This window comes from Pinus tabuliformis, chromosome 2_1 (assembly GCF_031772625.1).
Source record: "Pinus tabuliformis cultivar Carrire ecotype Pingquan chromosome 2_1, CPIR1, whole genome shotgun sequence".
In the NCBI taxonomy this organism is placed as follows: Eukaryota; Viridiplantae; Streptophyta; class Pinopsida; order Pinales; family Pinaceae; genus Pinus; species Pinus tabuliformis.
Genome location: NC_142299.1, coordinates 29,710,514 through 29,738,075, shown reverse-complemented (window position 1 = coordinate 29,738,075; position 27,562 = coordinate 29,710,514).

The window sequence follows — 27,562 nt, the reverse complement described above, 5'->3', positions numbered from 1 at the left end:
TTTTCCCCCACCATTTCTGGCAAGTACCTCTTTATTTTTGACAAGCTTGAGGAGGATAACATTTGCTTGATTATAAGCTCATCCTTCGGATGAGTCCAACTTAATTTAAATTCGAACCCTAAGAAGGAGTGGTCCGTTCCTGTTTGTAATTGAACAGGTCCTTTACTGCGAAGTTTTAACGAGTCCAGTATAGGAGAAACTCTGTGTTTTTCAATTTTAGAGAGTCAGAAGAAAAACTTAAGAAAACTCCATGGTTGTCCTTTTTCGTAAATTTGTGTCTCCCAAGCCCGAAAAAGTATAAAATAATACTTGAGAGAACCGCTTGATCATTACGATCAAGGAGTACTTTTCATATTTAGTGGCCCTGATCTGAAAAAGTAAAAAAGCAATCAAAGACACGTCATTTTATTACCAATATCGAACTTGAAACGACAAAAGTCCGACATCTTTTCATGTTTATACAGTCAGAAAAGAGCTGTAAGTGGATCGTCTTTTTAATTCTGTTTAACAAGTTAAAAGGGAAAAACTCAGAAATCTTTTCATATTTTACGAGTCAGAAAAGAGCTTAAAGAGGACTCGTCCTAGAGGAACGAGTGGTATAAAGGGTAGCAACTGGTTCCGTTAATGGTGGAACTGCTCAAAACATGTAATGGTTAAGAGGCTGGCTAACAAAACCACTCATCGCTGCGGTCCCTCAGGAAGGGTAAATAACCAAGTGAAAGCATATGATCGGCCAAAGAGATGGTGGCGATGGGATGAAAACAACTAAGGCTCATCTAGCAGAATTTAGCGGATAAAAATGGCAATCACGAGATGTAAACTGGGTATGGGTTCATTTTTACACAAGCTTGAACCATAGAGAACTCTGCTTGGATTCGATTTCATGTTTACGCAAGCTTGAAACAAAAAACTATGCTTGTTATAAGTTTGCATGCCCCCAGCATAACGACGCAAAGCGAGGTACATGCCCCCCAAGCTTCATTGCATTCAACCAAGTGGATGGAATGAAGGTTCACTTTCGAAATATTGGAGAGACTCAAAGACTCGATTTGGAAAGGGAGTTGTTTCATTTTTTAATGAGGTTGACATAGTAAAAGAACTATCCTCATAACCCTTGTTTCATTTTTTAAACGAGCTTGACACAAGACAAGGAACTATGCTCCAGTCTACTCTCTACAATCTACCTAACAAGGAACTATGCTCTAAAATCCTTGATTTATTTTTTAACGAGCTTGACACAAGACAAGGAACTATGCTCATGACTCCTTGTTTCATTTTTTAACGAGCTTGACACAAGACAAAGAACTATGCTCATAAAATCCTTGATTCATTTTTTTAACGAGCTTGACACAAGACAAGGAACTATGCTCAAGTCTCCTTGTTTCATTTTTTAACGAGCTTGACACAAGACAAAGAACTATGCTCATAAAATCCTTGATTCATTTTTTTAATGAGCTTGACACAAGACAAGGAACTATGCTCATGACTCCTTGTTTCATTTTTTAACGAGCTTGACACAAGACAAAGAAATATGCTAAAAAATCCTTGATTCATTTTTTAACGATCTTGACACAAGACAAGGAACTATGCTCATGACTCCTTGTTTCATTTTTTAACGAGCTTGACACAAGACAAAGAACTATGCTCATGATTCCTATTTCATTTTTTAACGAGGTTGAGACAGGAACAAAAACTATCCTCGCGTCTACTCTCTACAATCTACCTATATAACCTACTGATTCATTTTTTTTAATGAGGTTGACATAGGAAAAGCACTGTCCTCATACCTGATTGATTTTTTAACGAGGTTGAATCAGTAACAGGAACTATCCTCTGACCAACTGATTCATTTTTTAACGAGGTTGACACAGTAAAAGGAACGTTCCTCGAACTCACTGATTCATTTTTTAATGAGGTTGGCACAGGAAAATGAACTATCCTCGCACTCACTGATCATGGCTTCCAATTGGAAGAAAGACATGTCAATGGACACACCTTGATCATGGCTTCCAAGAGGTCTTCATCAGAAGGAAGAATAGTTCTCTGGAAGGAACACATGTCAAGGGACTCAAAAGGGATAAGAACATCACGTTCAAGTAATCCCATAGAGTTTTCCATGTTAACTACCGGATCTAAATCAAAGGAAGATGAGAAAATAATGAGAGGCTCACTTAAATCGGTAACTGAAAACATGGGACCAGTTGCCACATAATTAACCCGTGGCAAGGTAGATACCACTTTAGAATCAGGAACATTTAGGGGTGTCATATTATTGGTAGTTTAAACAAGACTAGGGAACGAAAGCTGGTCTACAGTCACAATATTTCCATTGTGAGGGAAAGACATCACGCGAAAGAGTGTCGATACGACAACTTTCATTGCATAAACATAGTCTCGCCCAAGGAGTAAATTGAAATCCAAGGGACCTTGAACTACCATAAGATCAATACAGACAGTTTTACCTTCCAAGGTAATAGAAAACTTAGGAAGGATCCCTAAAGGTTCACTAATGGTTCTGTTAAAAGCTTTCATATTCTGCATAATAGGCACAAGCTGAGGGGAACCCAAAGCTTTCCAAGCAGTTGAGGATAAAATACTAACAGAAGCACCTTCATATACCTGTGTGTGGCGTATGTGCCTATCACCAGCCTTGACAATGATTTGGAAAGGGATGGAGGAAAGAAGACGAGGTTCTGTCAGTCTATTCCAATCAAAGGAAAAGACCTCAATACTTGGAGGGGGTTTTGTAGAAACAGGTGAAATGCCCCCTGGCGTAGAAGAATCTGATGTAACAAGAAGAACCTGAGCGGTATGAAGTTCACTCTCTAAAGGGAGAGTGGGATCGACCGAATGTGAAATTGAATCAACCACTTGATCAACTAATGGATCATCAACCAGAGATTCTGTGTTCGATCCCCAGTGGAGTCGCCATTTTGTTGGTCGGATAAATCGTTCTTGCGGACAAGACCAATCTCCCTAGTATCAACTGATATCTAGCAACAAGCAGAACAAGAAAATCTACCTTTCTCTAAATATTGTGATTTATAAATAAAAGCCAAGAGGTGTTTTAGACCCTACCTTAAGTCCAACGCTAGTTTGTGGCAGCCACGCTTCGACCGTCCGAATGAGTTTCCTTTTAAGAACCTGCAAACACAAACAAGCACACATCAAATAACACCTGCATAGCCAATATAATAAATCATATTCATCATGGTGATCAAGGAATCCATGAAATAAACCATAGGAGACAACTTATTGAGAAAAATAAACTTGATTGTATTAACTTTAAACAAAGAATAACTTTACAACCTTGGCGCCTTGATGTTGTACAAGCTCCTCCCAGGGTCCAAGCAAGAATCTCCTCTACTTTGACAAGCTTCACACTATTCCCAATGAGATCAAAAGGTATGTAGTTTCTCCTCTCAAGCTCAATTAGGAAGTCTAAATTCCAACAACATTTACCCTAAAAAATATTCAGCTTTCACCTCTCCAGTAACCAACCCAATGCCTCATTTTATAGTGCAGAGGAAGGAGGTTACAAGGGCCACCAATGAAGGGATAGAGTCCTCCTTCAAAGGGATAAGCTCCTCACATCAAGGGGTTAGCTCCTTTCATAATGGGATGAATGAACCACCAAGGAGTGAACTTGCCACCTCAAGATTCCCTCTAGAAGCTTCCAGAAATTACTCAAAGTGAGTTTTTAAGAATAAACTTCTGCCTTTTTTACTTTTACAGGGGTCCGCACCCATTCCTTTAGAGACAAAGCGGGCAGGTCCGCAGGGGACATGACCAGTGGGTGAGGGACCACAAGCATTGCTAACAGAAAGTGCGGGTTCAGAGTTTTAGAGCTTTTGAAGGTCTTTCTCTCATTTTCAAGGCTTGACATGAAGAACTGAGGCTTAAGACTTGTAAAGGAGGTAAGTATGAGTGGTGATTGACTCACACAGATTGCAGAAAGTCATGGTGGCAATTTTTTGTGCAACAACTATTGTACCCAAGGATTGTGGCCATTGGACTCCGAGTACAACATCAACACCTCCCATTGGAATGGAAAGCATTGGGCTCTTCAATACATATTCTCCCATGGATAGCTTGATATTATGGCACTTTCCAGAGCAATTTATCGTTCCTCCATTTGCAACCATCACTTGACACTCTGGTGTTGGATATAGGAAGCAATTCAATTCTTTTGCTATCTTACAATGAATAAAATTGTGGGTACTTCCTGAATCAATCAACACTATTACCTTTTTCTTCTTGATTTGTCCTTCTATCTTGATGGTTTGAGGAGTGGTAATTCCAGCCAATGCATTACAAGATATGGTTGGATTCATTTCTTCTTTATCTAGGCTTTGTTCCTGGAGTATACTCTTCTTCTTCTTCCTCTTCACAATCTATGTAGAATAATTTCTTCTCAGCACACTTATGACCTTTAGTGTATTTGCTATCACAACTGTAACAAAGCCCTTTTGCTCTTTTTTTTTTTCCAATTGTTGTGGTGTCAACCTTATAGGTTGTGGAAGGCTAGGGGCAACAACACTTCCATATTTATAGTTGTGAGTGGTATGCTTCCTGGTTGCCATAATTTTTCTTTCCATTTTTCTTGCTAACTTGAATGCCTTCTCTAATGAATCAGGTTCCCAAAGGTGAACATCATGTTGGATATTTATCCTTTAAAGTCCCTATGAACACATCAATCCTATGCTCCTCTGGAATATTTTTTACCCTTATGTTCAATTTTTGGAACTCCTCAATGTGCTCCATTATTGAACCCTTTTGTTTGAGACTTATCAATTGGATAAAAAAAGCGTTGCTTTTTGTATCCTCATAATGTGTTGTCAGTTCTTCCGTAAAAATTGCCCAAGTGATAATTTGTCTACAAGAGCAAAGCCATTGATACCATACAAACTGATTTGGTTCCAAATATAAAGTTGCAATACATACCTTTTGTGTGTTTTGCACATTATTGAGATCGAAAAATTGCTCCATCTGTAGCATCCATGTTGCGGGATCCTTGCCATCAAAATTCTTCATATCGATTTTTGGAATATGGTGGGTCTTCTATCCAACATTAGAGTCTATGAAATCATGATTAACATTTCTTTTGTTCTCATCCTGAGTTTCCTTTACTACCCTTTCACCGTTAGTGACCATTTCTTGTAGCAACTTATTCAAATTTATCTTCAATTCTTCCATCTTATCATCCATGCCATCCATTTTAGCGTCCATGCCATTCATCTTAGCATCCATGCCATTCATCTTAGCTTCCATGCCATCCATCTTAGCTTCTATGCCTTTCTTTAAACAATCCATCTTAGCTTCTACGCCTTTCTTTAAACCATACATATTAGCTTTTACATCTTTCTTTAAACCATCCATCTTAGATTCTGTTACTTTTTGTGCAAGTGACACTTGTTGCACTTGGTCTCGTAATTTTGATATATCATGTTGCATTTCTTCCTCTTCTTCATGAGTCATGCTAGAGCTTTCAGGTTGCTTACTAGGTGTTTGCATTTTCTTTCCTCGGGGCATCAATTACCGATAATAATGCTTTACTATGCCCTTTGAATTCCTTCAAACTAATTTTTCAAACCAAGCTTATGCAAAAATTTTAAAAAACTACACACCTTTTTTCACTTTGTAGGAGCTTGATATTGAATCTGATGTATCTCTGTAATTTCAGATCATCTAGTTCTGAAATTGCGACCTGTAGTAGCCCTTTGCGTCCTATTTTCAATGCCACTAGCATGATCCAAATTGGATTCTCCAAGGAAGAGTTATGCCAAATCTCCCACAGTGACCTGACTATAGACTAGTTTAGTGGAGCTAACTTGTACGACGTGCCACGTGTCACTGTTTTGACCTTTGGCTCTGAAAAATGTATACAAGCAACTATAGTCCATCCTCTTTCTGTACCTTCTTACGAAATTTCAATCCGATGCTCAGAGAGAAAGTTATGACAATTTTCCCTAGGTCACCTGTTTGGAATGTAATTCAAGAGTCTGCAAAAAGACAAACTTCCTTAGATCATATCTCCGCAAATATAGCGCGAAAAGCTCTGAAATTCAGACTCGAGGTTCAGTGCGATTTCATCTCAAATGGGTTTTTTTTTTCTTTTGAAACGTCGCAGAAAAAAGTTATAGCGAAAATGCCACGATGACCTATTTGGAGTAGCGAAACCCTAGAATCCAAAGCTCTGATACCAAATGTTATGATACAAATGAAAAGAACTCCTTTCTATATATAGGAGTCTAAGTGGTCATAATATAATCAGAGCCGACATAACAATAATAATGTACGGGCACAATAATAACAATATTGGGCTTCTATGTGGCACAATAGTAACAATATGGGGACTACATGGATACAACGATATAATAAGGGGGTTGTAATAATAACAATAAGGGGTTACACTAGTAGTATAGGGGCCTAACAGGGTCTGTGTGACTGATACATGAAGACACATATTCCTGTAGCAGTTTGCATAGACCCTAGGAGACCACAGAAGGAAGCCACCTTTCAGTGCAAAAGATCAATTTTTTGTCCTGCCTGTCATCATTTTACTTATTTTTCTTCCATCATTACCTTCACTCACCAATCCCAAAGAATAAGGTTCTCCTTCCATCAATCTAATAAAAAACACAAAAAAGGTTCCACACAGTCTTGTAGCAATCGCTACTCCATTTCTTCAAAACTCCATCCTCTTGATACTTTCTGGAAAGAAGTTTTTTGCACCTACATGGTACTCTATAAGCTACTACAGGATCACTTCTATCATGTGAAAAAATAGAGGTCTGATTCCATGAGGTTACACCAATAGGAATAAATGTTCTGTGCACCTACAGGACATCCTGTAGGGTGCTATAGGATCACCGCCAACATGGAAAAATCATAACCTTGATTTTAGAGAAGAATGCACTATCAAAAGCAAAAGCCTGACCACCTATAGGAACTCCTGTAGGGTCTTGTTATGTGGAATTTTGCATCTACAGATAAAGACAATTTCCCTAGGTGGGTAGCTACACCTAGAACAACAGATTTAAAGCGCTTAACCTTTTTCTATAGAAGATAAATAAGACAAGGGGCCTACTTGTTATCTTTCGCTTTCCCTTTGTCTCATTTGTTTGACTCTCGTCGCTCCTTCACGAACTTAATATGCTCGACAAGTACCTACAATCATAAATAGAGGACAAAAACCAATCAATGCAAGAGATCTATCTACTATAAGCAAATTGAATCGAAAGAATTTACACATATAATCATCATACATAAAGACAAGAATATGGGAAAAGGTGTAAACAACTTTATTAAGTAGAAGTAAGAATTACAACCGTGAAGTCTGATCCATTGTCACTCTTCAAGCTTGGGTTCCATCCAACATCACATCAAAAGCACAACACTCTGACTTCATAACAATACTTGCTTACAATCTCAATCCTCACACCAACAATATCTCCTTACAAATTCTCAAAGTCTAGCCCTTGATCACTTAGATGAGTGCTCAATTTATAGGAAAATTGGGGGGGGGGGGGGGGGGGGGTTTGGTCATAAATGAGGGCATTGAATGGCCTTCCAAACTTAGAATTAGTTTCCATGGAGGAAGGGATGAGAGGATAGGAGGTTACTTAACTCATTCCCTATCCAATTTCGAGCTCATAGGAGATGATAAGTGTGGGCATCTTCTAGATGGCTCCAGAAGATAAGAATATTCCCAAAACCCTATGACGATTTCGCTCAATCTTTCCCAGCACAGGTCAAAGTGGGCCTAAGTGCTCTGGAAAGTACCCTGACATGGGCCTACCTACACTGAAGCACACTTACCCTTGACCAAGGTTACGCTGTACCATCAAGGAGGCATTTCTGGAGGGCTTCAGGCCAAGAAACTCTCAGGGAAGGAGGCATTCAAAGTGATGACTTGTCTAGGGCCTGTAGCAACTGAATTAGGGTTTGATGAGCCTTAATGGTACTGATATGAATGATGGGAGTGATGTGCCCAAATGGATCTCTAACAGCTGGCCCCCTAAAGCATGAAGTTGAAAATAATAATGACGAGTGATATGCTTTACGATGTTATGAACATAGTTCCTTGTCTTGTGTCAAGCTCGTTAAAAAATGAAGTAAGGAATATGAGGATAGTAACTTTATTATGTCAACCTCATTAAAAAATGAAACAGGTCCCATGAGCATAGTTCCTTGTCTTGTGTCAAGCTCATTAAAAAATTAAACAAATAATATGAGCATAGTTCTTTGTCTTGTGTCATGCTCGTTGAAAAATGAAACAAGGAATCAGTGTAGAGTTCCTTGTCTTGTGTCAAGCTCACTAAAAAATGAAATAAGGTCCCCAGGAGCAAAGTTCCAAGTCGAGTATTTGATTAGATCTTGTAAAATCCCAGTCGAGCCATTCACTTGATCTCGTAAATGGACCTTCATTCCATCCACCTCATAGCCGCGAGTAGTCTACTTAGGTGAATGCAATGAAGCTTGGGGGGCATGCACCTAGAATCGAGTCATCATGCTGGGGGCATGTAAACCAATCTCAAGCATAGTTTTTCATTTCAAGCTTGTGTAAACATGAAAATCATAGGTTTTCATTTCAAGCTTGTGTAAACATGAAACTGAATCCAAGCATAGTTCCCTATGGTTCAAGCTCATGTAAAAATGAAACCACCTCCATTTTAACCCTCGTGATTTCCATTCTATTAGCCTCTTCCGTCAGATGAGCCTTGGTTTTTCTCCTTCCATTGTCACTATCTGCTTGGCCGATCATACACTTTCACTTGGTTGTTTTACCCTTTTTGAGGAATAATTGCAATGAGTAGTATTATTAGCCAGCCTCTTCACATAAATCAACATGTTTTGAGAAGTTCCAACATCACTGGAACCAGTTGCTATCCTAGACACCACTCGTTCCTCTAAGTGGAGTCCTCTTTAATCTCTTTTCAGACTCTCAAAATATGAAAAGATTTCCGAGCGCTTGTCCTTTTCAGCGCGTTAACAGATTGGAAAAGACATCTACTCAGTATAAGTTTAACCCTTTTCTAGATTGAGATAGATTATTTACGAAAAAGGAATATGTTAACCGAACATGTTCAATAGGTTCTCTCTTGTATTGTTTTACGCATGCAAGGTAGAAGCATTGTGTCAAGCTCGTTGAAAAATGAAACAAGGAATCAGTGCAGAGTTCCTTGTCTTGTGTCAAGCTCACTATAAAATGAAATAACGTCCCTTGGAGCAAAGTTCCAAGTCGAGTCTTTGATTAGATCTTTTAAAATCCCAGTCGAGCCATTCACTTGATCTCGTAAATGGACCTTCATTCCATCCGCCTCATAGCCGCGAGTAGTCTACTTAGGTGAATGCAATGAAGCTTGGGGGGCATGCACCTAGAATCGAGTCATCATGCTGGGGGCATGTAAACCAATCTCAAGCATAGTTTTTCATTTCAAGCTTGTGTAAACATGAAAAGCATAGGTTTTCATTTCAAGCTTGTGTAAACATGAAACTGAATCCAAGCATAGTTCCCTATGGTTCAAGCTCATGTAAAAATGAAACCACCTCCATTTTAACCCTCGTGATTGCCATTCTATTAGCCTCTTCCGTTAGATGAGCCTTGGTTTTTCTCCTTCCATTGTCACTATCTGCTTGGCCGATCATACACTTTCACTTGGTTGTTTTAACCTTTTTGAGGAATAATTGCAATGAGTGGTATTATTAGCCAGCCTCTTCACATAAATCAACATGTTTTGAGAAGTTCCAACATCACTGGAACCAGTTGCTATCCTAGACACCACTCGTTCCTCTAAGTGGAGTCCTCTTTAATCTCTTTTCAGACTCTCGAAATATGAAAAGATTTCCGAGCGCTTGTCCTTTTCAGCTCGTTAATAGATTGGAAAAGACATCTACTCAGTATAAGTTTAACCCTTTTCTAGATTGAGATAGATTATTTACGAAAAAGGAATATGTTAACCGAACATGTTCAATAGGTTCTCTCTTGTATTGTTTTACGCATGCAAGGCAGAAGCATTGTGTCAAGCTCGTTGAAAAATGAAACAAGGAATCAGTGCAGAGTTCCTTGTCTTGTGTCAAGCTCACTATAAAATGAAATAAGGTCCCCTGGAGCAAAGTTCCAAGTCAAGTCTTTGATTAGAACTTGTAAAATCCCAGTCGAGCCATTCACTTGATCTCATAAATGGACCTTCATTCCATCCACCTCATAGCCGCGAGTAGTCTACTTAGGTGAATGCAATGAAGCTTGGGGGGCATGCACCTAGAATCGAGTCATCATGCTAGGGGCATGTAGACCAATCTCAAGCATATTTTTTCATTTCAAGCTTGTGTAAACATGAAAAGCATACGTTTTCATTTCAAGCTTGTGTAAACATGAAAAGCATACGTTTTCATTTCAAGCTTGTGTAAACATGAAACTGAATCCAAGCATAGTTCCCTATGGTTCAAGCTCATGTAAAAATGAAACCACCTCCATTTTAACTCTCGTGATTGCCATTCTATTAGCCTCTTCCGTCAGATGAGCCTTGGTTTTTCTCCTTCCATCGTCACTATCTGCTTGGCCGATCATACACTTTCACTTGGTTGTTTTACCCTTTTTGAGGAATAACTGCAATGAGTGGTATTATTAGCCAACCTCTTCACATAAATCAACATGTTTTGAGAAGTTCCAACATCACTGGAACCAGTTGTTATCCTAGACACCACTCGTTCCTCTAAGTGGAGTCCTCTTTAATCTCTTTTCAGACTCTCAAAATATGAAAAGATTTCCGAGCGCTTGTCCTTTTCAGCTCGTTAACAGATTGGAAAAGACATCTACTCAGTATAAGTTTAACCCTTTTCTAGATTGAGATAGATTATTTACGAAAAAGGAATATGTTAACCGAACATGTTCAATAGGTTCTCTCTTGTATTGTTTTACACATGCAAGGCAGAAGCATTGGTGAGCCGGGATGATGGCAAGCTGTGGCACAGGAGATTGGGCCACCTTCACCATGGAGCCTTGAAGATACTGCAGCAGATTACTACTGGGCTTCCTAAAGGCAATCTTGCACAGTCAGATCAGTGCAAGGGGTGTACTTTGGAAAAATTTGTGAAAGCCACCTTTCACGAGAAGGATAGTCACACCACGACGATCCTTGAGAGAATTCACACAGACGTGTGTGGACCTTTCTCAGTAGCTTCGACAGCAAAGCACAGGTATTATGTGATCTTTGTTGATGATTTCTCTCGAAAGTGCTGGATCTTCTTCATGCAGAAGAAGAGCGAGACATACTCATAGTTTTGTGAGTTCAAAGCACTGGTCGAGAAGGAATCAGGGAAGAAGGTGAAGGCTCTTAGGAGCGACAATGGTGGTGAATTCATCTCTGGAGAGTTCAAGGATTTCTACAGTGCAGAAGGGATTCGAAGAGAGTTCATAGCTCCCCATAACCCACAGCAGAACGGGGTTGCTGAGCGGAAGAACAGAACGATCGTGGGTGCTGCACGGGCGATGTTGCATGATCAGGGCCTACCCCTTCACTTGTGGGTGGAAGCATGCAATACTACAGTATATGTGCAGAACCGTTATCCTCACAGGATACTTGGCATGAGTACACCCGAGGAGGCTTATTCTGGTAAGAGGCCTGATATTTCTCATTTGAGGGTTTTTGGTTCTAACATTTACATGCATGTGACGAAGGATGCCAGGAAGAAGCTAGAATCGACCGTAGAGGTTGGGATATTTGTGGGGTACACTGATACACCCCACAACTGTCGTGTGTATTTTCCAAACAGTCGCAAGACTGTTGTGCGACGGGATATAAAATTTTGGGAGGAGAAATCCATGAAGTGTTCGCTTGAGAGGGAGCCACACTTGCATGCAGATGAGGAGCTATTAGTTCCTAAGGATGAGCTTCAGGATGTGGATCATCCACAGGATGAAGTTCATGAAGTGGAAGAGACCACTCATGCAGCGCCAACCATCAGGGGGCAAAAGCGCTTGACAGAGGCTGAGCGACTGGCTCAAGATGCAGAGAAGGTTATAGGATCACCTACAGCTCAACGTAGACAGAGACAGTCACTTGATTGGTACACTGGATACATGGCTCTTGTGAGCAAATGTGTCATGACTGAGCCATCCTCTTTCGAGGAAGATGTGGAGGATCCCGCATGGGTAGATGCCATGGTGGAAGAGTATGATTCGATTGTCAGAAACAGTGCATGGGAGATTGTCCCAAGACTGGAAGGGAAATCAATGGTGGGTTCGAGATGGATCTACAAAGTGAAGCAGGCAGTTGACGGGAGTGTGGAAAAGTACAAGGCAAGATTTTTTTCCCGAGGCTTTTCACAGATAGAGGAGATCGATTATGAGGAAACCTTTGCACCTGTCGCAAGGTATTCTTCCATACGGACGATTCTTGCTCTCTCAATGCAGATGGGGTGGCACATTCATCAGATGGATGTGAAGACTGCATTCCTCAACAGAGTCATTGAGGAGGAGGTGTACATAGAGCAGCCCGAAGGTTTCGAGATCTTCAGCAACGAGTCGCATGTGTGCAGGCTCAAGAGAGCGCTGTATGGGTTGAAACAAGCACCACATGCTTGGTACACACGGATAGACAGTTATTTCACTAGATTTGGATTCTCCAAGAGTGAGGTGGATCCTAACCTATACCAGATTGTGGTGGAGGGTAAGTTGCTTATCATTGTACTTTATGTAGATGATTTGATTTTAACGGGAGATGATCTGTTGATACTTTCATGCAAGGATGATCTTGCTAAGGAGTTTGGGCCTCCTTCATTATTTCTTGGGATTGGAAATTTGGCAGTGCAATGGTGGACTATTTGATTCTCAGGGTAAGTATGCTCAGGAGATACTGGAGAAGTTCAACATGCATGGCTGGAAGCCTGTTGATACTCCTCTCCCTGGAGGTTGGAGGAAGGAGGATGCTACTTCAGTGGAGGTAATGGATGCCACTGTTTATCAACAGTTGGTGGGGTCGCTTATGTATCTGGTCAATACACGACCCGATATATGCTATGTTGTTAACCAGCTTTCACAAGCTATGGTTAAGCCAACCAAGCTCTTCTAGAAGGCAGGAAAGCATGTATTGCGTTATCTCAGAGGCACATTAGGATATGGATTGTGGTACAGACAGGAGGATGAGGTGAAGCTATGTGGCTTCACAGATGCGGATTGGGCAGGGAGCTCAATAGACAGAAAGAGCACATCTGGAGGGATCTTCAGTATCGGGTCGACAACAGTTTCTTGGTACAGCAGGAAGCAGAGATCCGTGGCACTCAGTTTAGCAAAGGCCGAGTATATGGCAGCAAGTTTGGCTGCATGCGAGGTGATATGGATGAGGAAGATTCCGGTCGGGTTGTTCGGTTCATGCTTGGAGCCTACTGTGATTTATTGTGATAACCAGAGTTACATTAAAATCTCGGCTAATCCAGTATTTCGTGATAGATCCAAACACATTGACATCAGGTACCATCATATCAGAGATTGTGTGCAGCGGAGAGTCATGTTACTTTCATACATTCCAACGGAGGATCAGGATGCTGATATCTTGACAAAGGCGCTCACCAGGAGAAAATTCGAATACCACTGAGGCAGGATAGGGGTTGTAGATAATCCATATCTTGTTGAGAGGGAGTGTTGAAAATGCAACAAGATGATGGAGCTTAGTAGAAAGGAGTCGCCTTCACTAAGTGGGTCCGTAGGTTATTTTTGGCGCAAAGTCTATTTTTAGAATATGTCTATTTTTAGACATATGGATCATGGTCTATGAGTTGCAGGATGCTATTTGTGGATGATTGGTCATGTTGGTAAAAATAGATGGACTTCTATTTTTAGACATATGGGCGGAGTCTATTTTTAGACTGCCAAGTCTAAATATAGATCAGTCGAATATTATTAGCTCTTAATAATATTTGGACTATAAACATTATCTTATTCTCTTGGAGCACTTCAGTTTGAGCTACAGATGTGGCACATGCAGCTGTCAGAAGGAAATACACTTTTCTTATGAGTCAGTTGAGCTATTGCATGGTGGACTTCAGTTAGAACTCAAGTGGTTGAGTTCTGGTGGAGTTGATTGAGGAGTTGATGGAGTTGTGTTCAGTTTGACTTGGTTGAACTAGTTGTATTTAGTCTAATTAAAGAGTACACTAGTGATGAGTTGTGTGAATTAATTATTAATTAATTCATAAAGCAACTGAAGAATACATCAGTTAACTCAGTGCATGGACAGTTCAATGGAGACAGGGGTTAGAGGTAAGTGAAAGGGCAAGATAGCTGTCAGTTGTGACTATAGTTGTGCATGAGATTTGCACATGCATGGATTGAGATTGCTAATGAGGATTGCACAGTCACACACAAGGTAATAACGAGTTTGGATCAGCCATTCATCATTATTCTCTTGCAGGATTGCGCAGTGGAGGCAGGCAAACAGTGGAGGAGATTTGAGGCTTCAGATCTGAGCTAGTTTGTGTGTAACAGGTGAAGATAGTACTGAGTACTTGCGAGGAGTATTGTACTATGTATTGTTACATGTTCTCAATCAATATAATATACAGATAGTTGGGGGTTTTTAGCTTTATGCTTTCCCCGGGTTACATACTGTGTTAATGTGCGCATGCGATTGATGTTTCATTGTTTTTAATTCCGCAAAATTGATGATTAGCGTAGAGGAGGTTATGTATTATGCATGTATTTCGCAATAGTGTATAATCAGGATAATCTTTGTGAATAAGTGTCATATTATTCAAAATTTCTACAACACCATGCAGAATGTACTGCAGTACCTTGAGGATCATTATCATTATCGATGATTTATCTCGCGTCTGTTAACAACTTACATCATTAGCTGGTAATCAGATGGTGTCTTACTATGTTCGACTTCAGATCACATATTCACATGGTTAGACTCATACATGAGCGAATGATTAAACGATATAGAAGACCTCGGATCTAGTTTCATCCATCCGGGCTGCGATTTCAGGAAAGTACCAAATCATGCGTACAATGGCTTTACATTGATGGTCATCCCATCATGGGTCTATGTCTGTAGAAAACTATCTATGTACTTGTAATGAAAGTTTATATGCTGAGCATGGGTATGACTTCCCTCAGCAATTCATGAAAAAATCAAAATATCATGATATTATGTATTGTAATCGATGCAGGTCACCATCCACTTTGGAACCTCCTCATCACATCATAAAGCATATCACTTGACATTATTATTTTCAACTTCACGCTTTAGGGGGTAGCTGTTACAGATCCATTTGGGTACATCACTCCCATCATTCAGATCAGTACCATTAGGGCTCATCAAACACTAATTCAGTTGCTACATGCCCTAGATAAGTCATCACTTTGAATGCCTCCTTCCCTGAGAGTTTCTTGGCCTGAAGCCCTCCAAAAATACCTCCTTGAGGGACCAGCGCAGCCTTGGTCAGGGGTAAGTGCAATTCAGTGTAGGTAGGCCCATGTTAGGGTATTTTCTAGAGCACTTAGGCCCACTTTGAACCACGCTGGGCAATATTGAGCGAAATCATCATAGGGTCTCGGGAATATTCTTATCTTCTGGAGCCATCTAGAAGATGCCCACACTTATCATCTCCTATGAGCTTGAAATTGGATAGGGAATGAGTTAAGTAACCTCCTATCCTCTCATCCCTTCCTCCATGGAAACTAATTATAAGTTTGGAAGGCCATTCAATACCCTCATTTATGACCAAACCTCCTCCATTTTCCTATAAATTGAGAACTCATCTAAGTGATCAGGGGATTGAATTTGAGAATTTGTAAGGAGATACTGTTGGTGTGAGGATTGAGATTGTAAGCAAGTATTGTTATGATGTCGGAGTGTTTTTCTTTTGATGTGATGTCGGTTGGAACCCAAGCTAGAGGAGTCACAATGGATCGGACTTCATGGTTGTAATTATTACTTCTACCTAATAAAGCTGTTTAAAACTTTTCCCATATTCTTGTCTTTATGTATGATGATTATATGTGTAAATTATTTCGATTCCATTTTCTTATAGTAGATAGATCTCTTGCTTTGATTGGTTTTTGTCCTCTGTTTATGATTGCAGGTACTTGTCGAGTGGATTAAGTTCGAGAAGGAGCGACATGAGTCAAACAAAGGAGACAAACGGAAAGCGAAAGATAACAATTAGGTCCCTTGTCTTACTTATCTTCTATAGAAAAAGGTTAAGCACTTTAAATCTGTTGTTCTAGGTGTGGGCATCTTCGACATTATTATTTTTGACTTCATGATTTAGGGGGCAGCTGTTATAGATCCATTTGGGCACATCATTCCCATCATTTAGATCAGTAGCATTAGGGCTCATCAAACCCTAATTCAGTTCCTACCTGCCCTATAAAAGTCATCACTTTGAATGCCTCCTTCCTTGAGAGTCTCTTGCCCTAAATCCTTCCAGAAAAACGCAACCTTGGTCAGGGGTAAGTGTGCTTCAGTGCAGGTAGGCCCATGTTAGGGTGCTTTCTAGAGCACTTAGGCCCACTTTGACCTGCATTGGGCGAGATTGAACGAAATCATCATAGGGTTTTGTTGTGGCCTCAGAATTCTGTTACTGAAACATGGGGGATAACCACCCAGTCTGGACCTTAAGACAACTCATTTTCCATTTAAAGTGGTGGCTCTTACTGGGGATAATGGGACCAGTTTCCCAATGTGGGTTTTAAAATGAGAGTGGGTGGTTCATGAGGGTTTTTCAATAGAATAATGATAATCTAAGTGACTTATTCTATGATGCAATTTCTCTAACTTAACTTATTCTAATATAAACCTGGGTGTTCTTGTATGGTATGCGATCTACAAAGATATCCTTTTAACATGTGATAATAAAGATTGAATGCAATTAAATGGATATGATAACATAAAATATAATTCCTTTGACTAAACATCTAGTCAAATAAATTTATAAAATATATCGCATGTCTAATGAGCTATATATAAAAGTCAAAACTTCAGTTATGGAATCATACAAAAGTGCAATTAATGCTTCACAGAAACAATAAATCTCACATATAATTCATGAAAAGAAAGTTTTGTCACTAATTAAATGTAGATAGAATTATGCATACACAATAATAGTACCAAATGTACGAAGTCCTGCTCATTTCACAAATGACATAGACCAAATTCTTCCTTCAAATCAAATTGTCTCCCAAGAATACAGAAGTGCATCAACAAAGGAAAGTAGTGTGATATCTAAAAGAAAAGATCATGTTCCATCATTTCACCAAAGCATTCACAAACATAAAATAGTGCATTCTTTGCAATTTTTTTTGATAAAATTCTGGACCTTTCTATAAATGCATGAGAAGGGTATAAATACTATTCTAGCTAAGTCTGCAAAAATAGATTATACAAAATTTGAGGAGGTTTCAAACAACCTTCCTACTACATAGGTAACTAACTCCAAAAATAAATAGAGATCAACTAAACAAAACTAAGAGGATGGCTTGTTGTCTGCCAACTTGTCCTTTAAATCGCAAATATTGATCATCGGTTGAATTTGAGGAGGTGGTATGAAATGAGATTTGAGTTGTCCTGTAAAGATTGCATAGACAAGAGGTTGTATCTCTTCAGTTTGCTGGATAATATAAAAATAAGGACTGGCTGTTTCTCTGTGGACGTAGCCCAAACTGGGTGAACCACGTATATCTATGTCTCTCTTGTTTTATGCCTTTTCTGTGTTTATATTTCTACAATATTTTATGTGTTCCATTGCTCTATAATATATAATTTTCTAACAATTGGTATTAGAGCCGAAGGTCTATTTGGTTGATAAACTCGCAGGCGAGAAGGATTCCTGGTTCGAGTGGGAGAAATGGCGGAAGATGGTAGGTTTAGGGTTGAAAAATTCAATGGCCAAAACTACCAACTGTGGAAGATGCAGATGGAAGATTATCTGTATCAAAGAGATCTGTACCTACCATTGAGCGGAAAGACAAAGAAGCCGATGAGTATGACAGACACAGAATGGAATATTCTTGACAAAAAGGCACTTGGAACAATATAGCTGTGCCTAGCGGCGTCGGTAGCATTTAATATTTCAAAGGAAACGACAACAGAGGGTTTAATTTCGAAATTGGCCAAACTATATGAAAAACCCTCGCGTTTCCAGGAAAACTAGTGTCTATTTGATCTGCTAGTCCCACTAAGACGGGTAGCTATCTTAGAAACAAACAATTCGAAGTAACTCGTGTTTACCTTTATAGATGATAGATAAGAGAGAAGTAGAGAGCACCAACCTCAATCTTTCGCTTGGCTCCTTGCTTGTTTCCTCTCTCCTTTGATAGAGCTTGCCACTCCTTTCTCACTTGTCCCGCTTTAAAGAACACCTGTAGAGACATAGCAACGACACACCATCAAAGCATAGAGATCTATAATACCATAAACAATGCAGAATCAGAAGTACATTAACCAAATAATTGCATCCACAAATACAAGATTTAAAAGTACACAAGTATATGGAGGAAAACTCAAATAGCTTTATTGATAGTAGAAGTAGAAGGGAGGATTACAACCCAGTTGTCTGATCCATCATCATCCTCCCAGCATGAAAGCCCTCTTCACCTCATGAAAAGCAATATCACCTAACAATACAATGTCTCAAAGTGAAACCAACAACACTTCCTTACAAATTACAAAATTCTAGCATTTGGATCTCTGGGATGAGGGATCCATTTATAGATATTTGCAGAGGGGTGAGTCAGCTTCTGGGTTTTTGATTACTATCATTTCACTAATAGTTCTTGGTTACACTTGGAGATTTCATGATCTCTTACTCATCCCTGGGCGAATTCAGAGAGGCAAGTGTCATATGAGAAGTTTCTAGAAGATTCTCTAGGTTTCCACTTAGCAAACTGTCTCTGCCATTTGTCTACTCTCGCCCATCGCACCCTACAGAAGGCTCTTTCAGTATGCATCGCACCTGGCTAGTGTTACAGTCAGTATGCATCGCACCCTCAGCATGGAGCAGTCTGTATGGTCTAGTTTTGACAAGTTCTGAGTGGTTTTTCAGGGAGAACTTCTGGGAAATGATGTAATTAGTTGACCATGATCCTTTAGTGTTTGAAACAAAACTTTTAGGGGTTTAAGAGCCCTTGGTTTATCGACATATGTGATTGGGGTTGCAGTGCCCAAATATGTCTATAACAGTTGCCCCGCAAAGCATGAGGTCGTAAATCTTCTGATGTTGGGTGAAATGCTTTATCATGAGGATCCGAGGTTTTTCGAGTTGGAAGGTGAACTGTATAAAATACAATACAATACATTATCTTCATATTATTTTCATGATCTAGCTGAGGCAGGCATTCCCATGCTCAGCTTTATAAATTCATTTTCATGTACATAGGACAGACAACCGTCTGTGTGGCAGACTGATGATTCTTGTAGAGCCATCATCCCTTAGCTTGGATGATCATCTGTGCAGCTATGGAGTACATTTGATGTCTTTATTTTCCTGAATATATCACAACCCGGATGGATGAAACTAGATCTGGGGTCTTCAAACTCGTTCAATCTTCGCCCGATGTACAAGTCGATCCATGTGAAAAGATGTCTTGAAGTTGAACATGGAAAGACATCGCCTGATTACCAGCCAATGATGTAAGCTGTTAACAGGTGCGAGAGGAATCACCGATAATAATAATGACCCTCAAGGTAGTATAGTACAATTCACGTGATGTGAATATAGGATCTGGTTTTGAACACCACGAAAAATCTTTCGGTCGAAGGCCATTGATGTAAACCTGTCGCCGAAAGTGAGAAACTTGTCATTGAGGCATGCAAGATTCAAAGTACTGAAAGGGTTGTTCCTAAGTCAACTTCTTGGATAATGAGCTGATGTCGACAAGAAGTGACCCATCGTAGGAGGGCCTTAATGAATCCCACATCTATGACATGAAATGAAGCAACTGATTTTCTGGAGGTGAAAACGATCTGATGATACAGGGTTCAGGAATGGCAATCATGAAAAATGGAGAGTGAAGGTATTGCAGTGGATGAGGCATTAGCTGGGTTAGTGAATTCTCTGAATGACTTCTCTTGAACATATTGGCGCAATTGAGATGGATCAAGCGTTAACCCCATGGATGGTACGGAGGACCAATGGTGATGGTGAACGGAATAACCCAACCCGACTCAATCATGGTGATGGAGTGAAAGTGTCATGTTCAAGAGCGACCTGCTACCAATGAAGTTCTTCAAGTTTTCTTCCCTTTTTCCCCAGTCATTTCTGACCATTAGCTCTTTATTTTTGTCAAGCTTGAGGAGGATAATATATGCTTGTTCTATAATTTTCCCTTTGGGCAAACTTGTCGCTATGTTTTAGCGAGCCTAGCGACAGTGAAACTCGCTCTTGTCCGGATGGACAAGTTTGTCGCTATTGTTTTAACGAGTTTAACGACAAAGACAACTCAGTCCTTTTCATGTTTAGAGAGTTTGAAAAGAGATGAAAAGGAAACTCTAGTAGTCCTTTTTCGTGGCATAATCCCTTAAGTCTGAAAAAGTATAAAATAATACGAAAGGGATGACTTTTCGATAGTTTTAGTGAGCCGAAAAAGACAAGCGCTCGATCTTTTTGTATAATGATCCCTCAGGTCCAAAAAGATTAAAATATAGAGGAGGGATGGCACTTCCCTTTACTTTAACGAGCTGGAAAGGCCAGTAGCTCGGTAATATTTTCATATTTTACCAGTCTAAAAAGAGCTTAAAAGAGACTCATTTTTTGAGGAACGAGTGGTATTTTCGGGTAGCAATTGGTTCCAGGTAAGTTTGGAACTTCTCAAACACGACAGTGTAACGAGGGTGGCTAGTAGAATCAATCATCGCAGCTATTCCTCAAAAGGGTAAACAATCAAGTGGAGGCGTATGATCGGCTAAGAGAATGGAGGTGACGGCAAGAACATGACCAAGGCTCAAAAGGCTGATAGCAATGCGATCACAAAGGTTATTTACCGAGGGTGGATTCATTTTTTAATGAGATTGAATATTTTAGAAACTATGCTCAGTGGTGGGTTTATTTTTTAACGAGCTTGAACCCTGCGGTAACACTGCTCATGCCAGTCGTCTTTTAAAGATGTATCTTATTTAGTAGGTTCATTTTTTAGTGAGCTTTCCCCATGCGAAACTTTGCTCATTGCCTTTCGTATGCAGGCTAGAAACGAATAACTACAGAACTAACTACACTAGGAGTTAATGAACTACTGAGGTTAGGTAGGATAGTTTAGAAAAAACGTTTCCTTTGCTTCGCCGGGGCCGCCGACAAACGTGAATGGTGGATCAAACCAATCAACTAACCTAAGCAATTGATCTAAAAGTTAGGCTAAAATACTACGAGGTTAGAGTTACGCTGGTCTCTTTTCACTTGCATAAAAAAGGTTTGCATGCCCCCAGGTGTTGAGAAAACTAGAATTTCTAGTTCCCTTATGGAAGTTCTTGCATTTAAGCAGGATCATTTCATCTGCGGAGCAGAAAAAAAACACTTGGCTCTGTCCATCGAAATAGACAAAGGTGAATGGTGTGAGCTTCCAATCACATAATGTGCGAGGAGATCCTATTCCAGACTGATCCCATATCCTACATGGAAATGGCATTTCAGACTGGTCATATAACCTATAAGGAAATCTGTTTTTTCATCTGGGTTCGCCTGCCGAAGCAGACCAGGGTGCATGCCCCCTAAGCTTCGTCAAATTCTTCGAATCACTCGCGGTAATTAGGAGGATGAACTGGAGGTTGAAGAGACATTCCTTGTGCAAAGAGACCATTTAGGGATGGTTTTTGACTCGTAGCTGTGTTTGAACCGAGAAACGAAAGCTGGTCAACAAGCTATACCATTCTGCCTTCATACGGGAAACACATCACATGAAAGAGTGAGGAAACACATCACCCAAAAGAGTGAGGAAACAATATCTCCCATGCTGTAAATATAGTCACGCCTAAGGAGTAGATTGTAATCTAGTGGCCCTTAGACTACCATCACATTCAAGTGAACGGTTTTCCTTCTCAAAGTTATAGGCAAATTTGGAAGGACCCCTAACGGTCGACTGGTTCCTTTGTTGAAGCCTAACAAATTTCGATTCTCAGGCAGAAGCGATGGCAAACCAAGCGCTTTCCAAGCAGTTGAGGAAAGGATACTTATAGAAGCCCCTTCATCTATGATAGTTCCAGACATGATCATTCTGTAAACTTGTACTATGATTCAGAATGGTACATTAGATGGAAGGCGGGGTCCCGCTAGTAGATTCCAATCAAAGGAAACAACTAGATTGCTTGGAGGAGGGACCGAATAAGCGACTGGATGAATCTCTCGAAATGGGGAACTTCCATCCTATGGTAAAGGAACGGGTGGATTGCCCTCATGTTCATCAAACTCTGTGTTAACTAAAAGAATTTGAACAGTGTCGTTCTCATTCTCTTTGGAGATTGTATCAACTGGAGGTGGACCTTCTGAAGGCAAGACTGGGTCGACTGCCGTCTTGACCTGTTGACTTTGGTCCGGTATGGACTCAGAGGGTTTATCTTCAATGATAGGTGTTTCGACTGACAATAGAGGTATGTTAGTCAGATTTTCAACTAGCGATGGACTTGGCAAGAGTTTCTTGTATCCAGGTGGAAGTTGCTGCGGTGAAGCAGGACGGTTATCCAAGACACTTTTAGCTTCGTCCAGAAAAGGACAACGGTGGAGGGCATGATTGCCTTCACACAACCTACAAGGAAATTTAGATCTTCCTTTTTGTCCATTGACTTCACTTCCACTAGTCGATGGTGAGTTCTCAACATGATCGACAGAGGTTGATGACATCGGATGGTGCAAGTGGGGAGACCAGTCTCTCAAGATCCGCGGAATGCAAGGACAATCTCGATGAAAGTGGTTTCCTTTGCAAATTATGCATGGAGATTTGGGTTTGGAAGGTGCGGTGTGCAAATTTTCGCCGGACGATGCATGGTTGCCCCCTTGCTTGACCGACTTCTTGTTGAGCCTCAAACCTGCACCTACCTATACACCCTCTCAGCCTTCTTTTTCCCACTTACTTCATCCATCAAGCTGTTAAATCATTGCATTATAGTCTAAAAAGAGCTTCTGACATGGTTTTCTAACTATGCTTATGACTGTTGTTTGGTTTAGATTTTTGTTCAGGCAGCTGCGGAAACTTGTCAGTTTCCACAGCCAGCACAGGTTTCCGCAGCCAGCACAGGATTCCGCAACTATTTTTTTAAAAGCTATGCTACAGGTGTCCTATGAAGAAACGAGCCACATGGGAAAGCTACAGGTGACGGGTACATGGAACGTGTCCCTTCAAATCAGCCAAATCATCCATAGAAGGTCACGGTCAACAAGGGTCAAAGGCAAAGCCAACCAAGGAATTTAGCGGTGGCACGTCTCTGCTTTGAGCACGTGAAAGTTTACGTGGCACAGTCCTCATCCCACGGAGACATCGGCACACCTGCAGATCATCCCCGTAACCTGAATCTAACAGCTACCACTCCGAAGATTCAATAGACATGATGACAGTTACGCTAGATCTCGGCTGAGGAGATCTACGTGTCTTTGGAAACGCAGTTAATAGCATAGGATTCAGTTAGTTAGTTTCAACACTTTTTCATTATAAATAACGCGTTGATGAATGCTGTGTAGAAGCTTATGCGATGTAATTGTTGAACTGTTTCTATTATCACCCCACTGTACTCTGTTTTATATATGTTGCTGCTGCTTTAATACATGAGAAGACTACTTTCTTGAGCTCGTTCTCGTGACTGTTCGTTAACTGGCTGAGGTGGCAGAGGGTCCCTATGCACTAAAGCCCTGTATAGTTGTCATTTGATTTTATTATGTTTCTGTTTTCATAATTAGTAGCTTGTATATAACATGCTGTTTTGATGTTTTTAATTCACTGCTGTTTACATTTTCACTTCTGTTTTCTTATAGCTGTTAGCTGATCAATGTTTTTCTGCAGGTTTTCTTAGGCAACCCGGGAAAATTTTCATCTTTTTGATAACTATTGACATATGAGATCATCTTGTCCTTCCTGCTAATTTCCATTTTCTGAAGTTTAATTCCAGCACTGTCCTTTTTCAAGTTGTGATTTGCTTATTTATTTTTCTGCTTCTTAGACATCATACTACTCATTTGTTTATGGTTTCTTTCTATAGTCAAGTGACTCTATTAGTAAGGAATCAGAATATTACTTATTGTAGTGTGATTTAGTTATCATATTGCTTAAAATTATTCATGATTGCTTCCCATAAGGTAGATTGAGCTGAAGGGTAAAGAATCAGAAGAGTTGAAGTAGTGTGATTAGTTTCCTTTATGCAATTCAATTTCTTGCAATTTAGTTATCATATTGCTTAAACTTATTCATGATTTCTTCCCACAAGGTAGATTGAGCTGAAGGGTAAAGGATCAGAAGAGTTGAAGTAGTGTGATTAGTTTCCTTTATGCAATTTAATTTCTTGCCATTTAGATATCATATTGCTTGACTTGTTCATGATTGCTTCCCACAAGGTAGATTGAGCTGAAGGGTAAAGGATTAGAAGAGTTGAAGTAGTGTGAATTAGTTGCTTTGCTTTGAGTTGCTTTAAGTTCAGTTTTTACTTTCTTTTCATTCAGCAGCAAGGATACTGGGCCATTGTCATTAGTTCACTGTTTGATACATTTACTTCCTCTTAAGAATTGATTTCATTACAGTTGTTTTAAAGCTTTCTTTTTGAGCACTTTTAAGTTTGGAAAATCACTGCAGAAATGACCATCACCATCTAGACTTAACTTTCATTTTCGCCATCACACATTAAGGAAAGATAAATCCAAAAACAAACTAAAAAAAGAACTAAAAAAAAAGACAAAAGACTAAGGAAATGGTTATCTTGTACATATAGTACACTTCACTTCGTCAGTTTACGAATCCCGGATTGACATTTTAAATAGCAATTTAGAACACACTAAATTGACCAAACATTTTGGCGCCGTTGCCAGGGAAGTGAAATTAGGTAGCCAATTTCTTAAAAAAAAAAAAACAAGAAAATTTCAAGGAAGGAAAATTGATAACCTCTCAAAGTATGCTCTCCTCTTGCACTTAGTGTGATCTGGAGGATCAGAAAAGAGAAAGTTATTGGTTTAATGGTTTCTTGAGTATGCTCTCTTCTTGCGCCTAGAGTGACCTGGAAGATCAGAAAGAGAATTATTAGCCCGACTTGAAGAAAAATAAAAAATGACATGCATAGAGCAAGAGATTCTAGGGGAAGGTTTTTAGCTAGAGCCAAGAGTTCGATTTTTACAACTCCTTCTACCTCAAGGAATAGACAAGAGACACCTCCATCATCTCCAACCTACACTCCTAGCCCTAGGATTCCTGGAATTCAAGAGACAGTAGTTGAGTTAGGAGACTCTTCCTCACCATCCATCGAATCTGAATTAGGAAAAGATCCTTTCTTTTCTTCTACAGGGAGACACATTGTAATTGAAGAAGTAGAATCACCTGAGGAAGAAGAGAGAGAAATTCCTACTCATTCGCCATTAGTAGAGGAACCAAAGGACTCTGAAATCTCTAAGAAAACTACCATGACAGAAGAGGGAGTTAACTTTGGTAGAGGTAGAGTTAGAGGAGGGGGAGGAGGAAATAATGGAGGAGGTAGAGGTAACAATGGGGGAAATAGGGATGGAGATAACTCATTTGGATTTCCTATAGTCGATGAGGATTCTCGAGCAACAATGAAAAATATTTCACCATCTGTCCTCCCAGACTTTCATGGGTTAAGAAATGAAGATCCTGAAACATTTCTATTTGAGTTTGAGGTCGTGTGTCGAACCTATGATTATCTGGAAGACTCTCAAAAACTCAAACTGTTTCCTTCAACATTGAAAGGAGCTGCTTTGAAATTGTTCATGGGATTACTCTCTCAATCCATTAGGACTTGGAATGATATGAAACAAACATTTTTGGATAGATACATGGATTATTGTATGCCTACCAACCCTAAGGATGAAGTATTTAAAATGGTACAAAAAGAAGATGAAAACTTGGAGGATTTACTTGAAAGATTCCAATACAATCTAAAAAGAGCAAAGATGAGTAACTTAGATGAGGAGACCTTGAAAGCCCTTCTATTAAAAGCCATTAGAGATGAATGGATAGATATTTTGAACATGATGGGAAAATGAGACATATCTCAACTTCCACTTCATGACATAGCAGAACTGTGTGTCCATCTCTCAAGAGGGAAATCTAAAACTGGAAAAGGGCCTAGAGATCCTTCTCTCATCAGAGCAAACAAATCTGCAACTGGATCAGTAAGTAGGGCTGAGATTGGCAACATGCTTGATGAATTCAAAACTGATATCTTAGGGAGTCTTAGTGAGCAACTAGACACTCTTAAGATCCACAATAAGCAGAAAGCAGAAGCTGAAGCTTTAGCCATCTTTTTCCCAAAATGTAGAAAAAAAAATGCTCTCAGGGAATGTCCCTTGGATGCAAAAGTTGTAGAAACATGTGCGATTTGTTCAGAGAATCATGAGACCAAGGATTGTCCTTCAATCCCTGGGCTCGAAGCTGTCTTTCAAGAAGATCCAAATACAATTGAGTCTCTCTGTTTTGTTGCAAGGAGACCTTGGCAGGGGCAACAAAATCAAGGGTTTAACAACTCTATGAACTTTCAACCCCCACCAAACTGGAATCCTTGGCAACAACCTTGGTCCCAACCTCAAAATCCTTTTCAATCATGGGTACAAGGTATGCAAAATCCTTATGGGAGATTTGCTCAATTTTATCAATATCCTCCATCTTTTCAAACCCAACAGGCTCCACAACTTCCAAATCAAAACCCACAACTATCATTGCCATTTCAACAACAAAAACCCTCTCAACAAAACCCAAATTATCAACTCTTGCTTCCATTCCAACAGAAGTCAAATCAACTTCCTTTTCAGCCATTGCCAAACCCCAATAATAAAAACCTTCAAAATGCTTACATGATAGAAGGTCAACAATTTCCTACCTATATGATTGTTCCTCTCAATTATGTACAACTCAGATCTGGTAGAGTTCTAGATAAACCTTCTATAGATGCCCAAAATCAAAGCATTTCTGAGGAAGAATCTCTTGAAGCCAATAAGGGTTCTGAAGCATCTCTTCAAAACCCAAACACTCAGAAAGAAAAATAAAAAGAACTAACCCCCACAACTCCTATAGTTGAGCAACCTGCATCTTCATCCACACCTCCTTTTCCTGAAAGATTACAAATTGACAAAGGGGTGGAAAAACAAATCTTGTTGCCTGACTATGATTTTCTAGATGAATTGAAGAATGTCTGTATCAAGATTCTCTTGTTACAAGCCATTAAAGAGATTCCTATTCTAGCCAAAACAATAAAGGAGTTGAGTCTTAAAAGACTAGGAAGGAAACTTAGAGACACAAGAAGAATCCACCTGGTAGGGAAAATTGCAGACATCATGATCGGAAAAATTACTATGCAGAAGTATGTAGATCCCGGTAGTCCAATTGTCAAAACACATATCAATGGGGTTGAAATTCCAAATA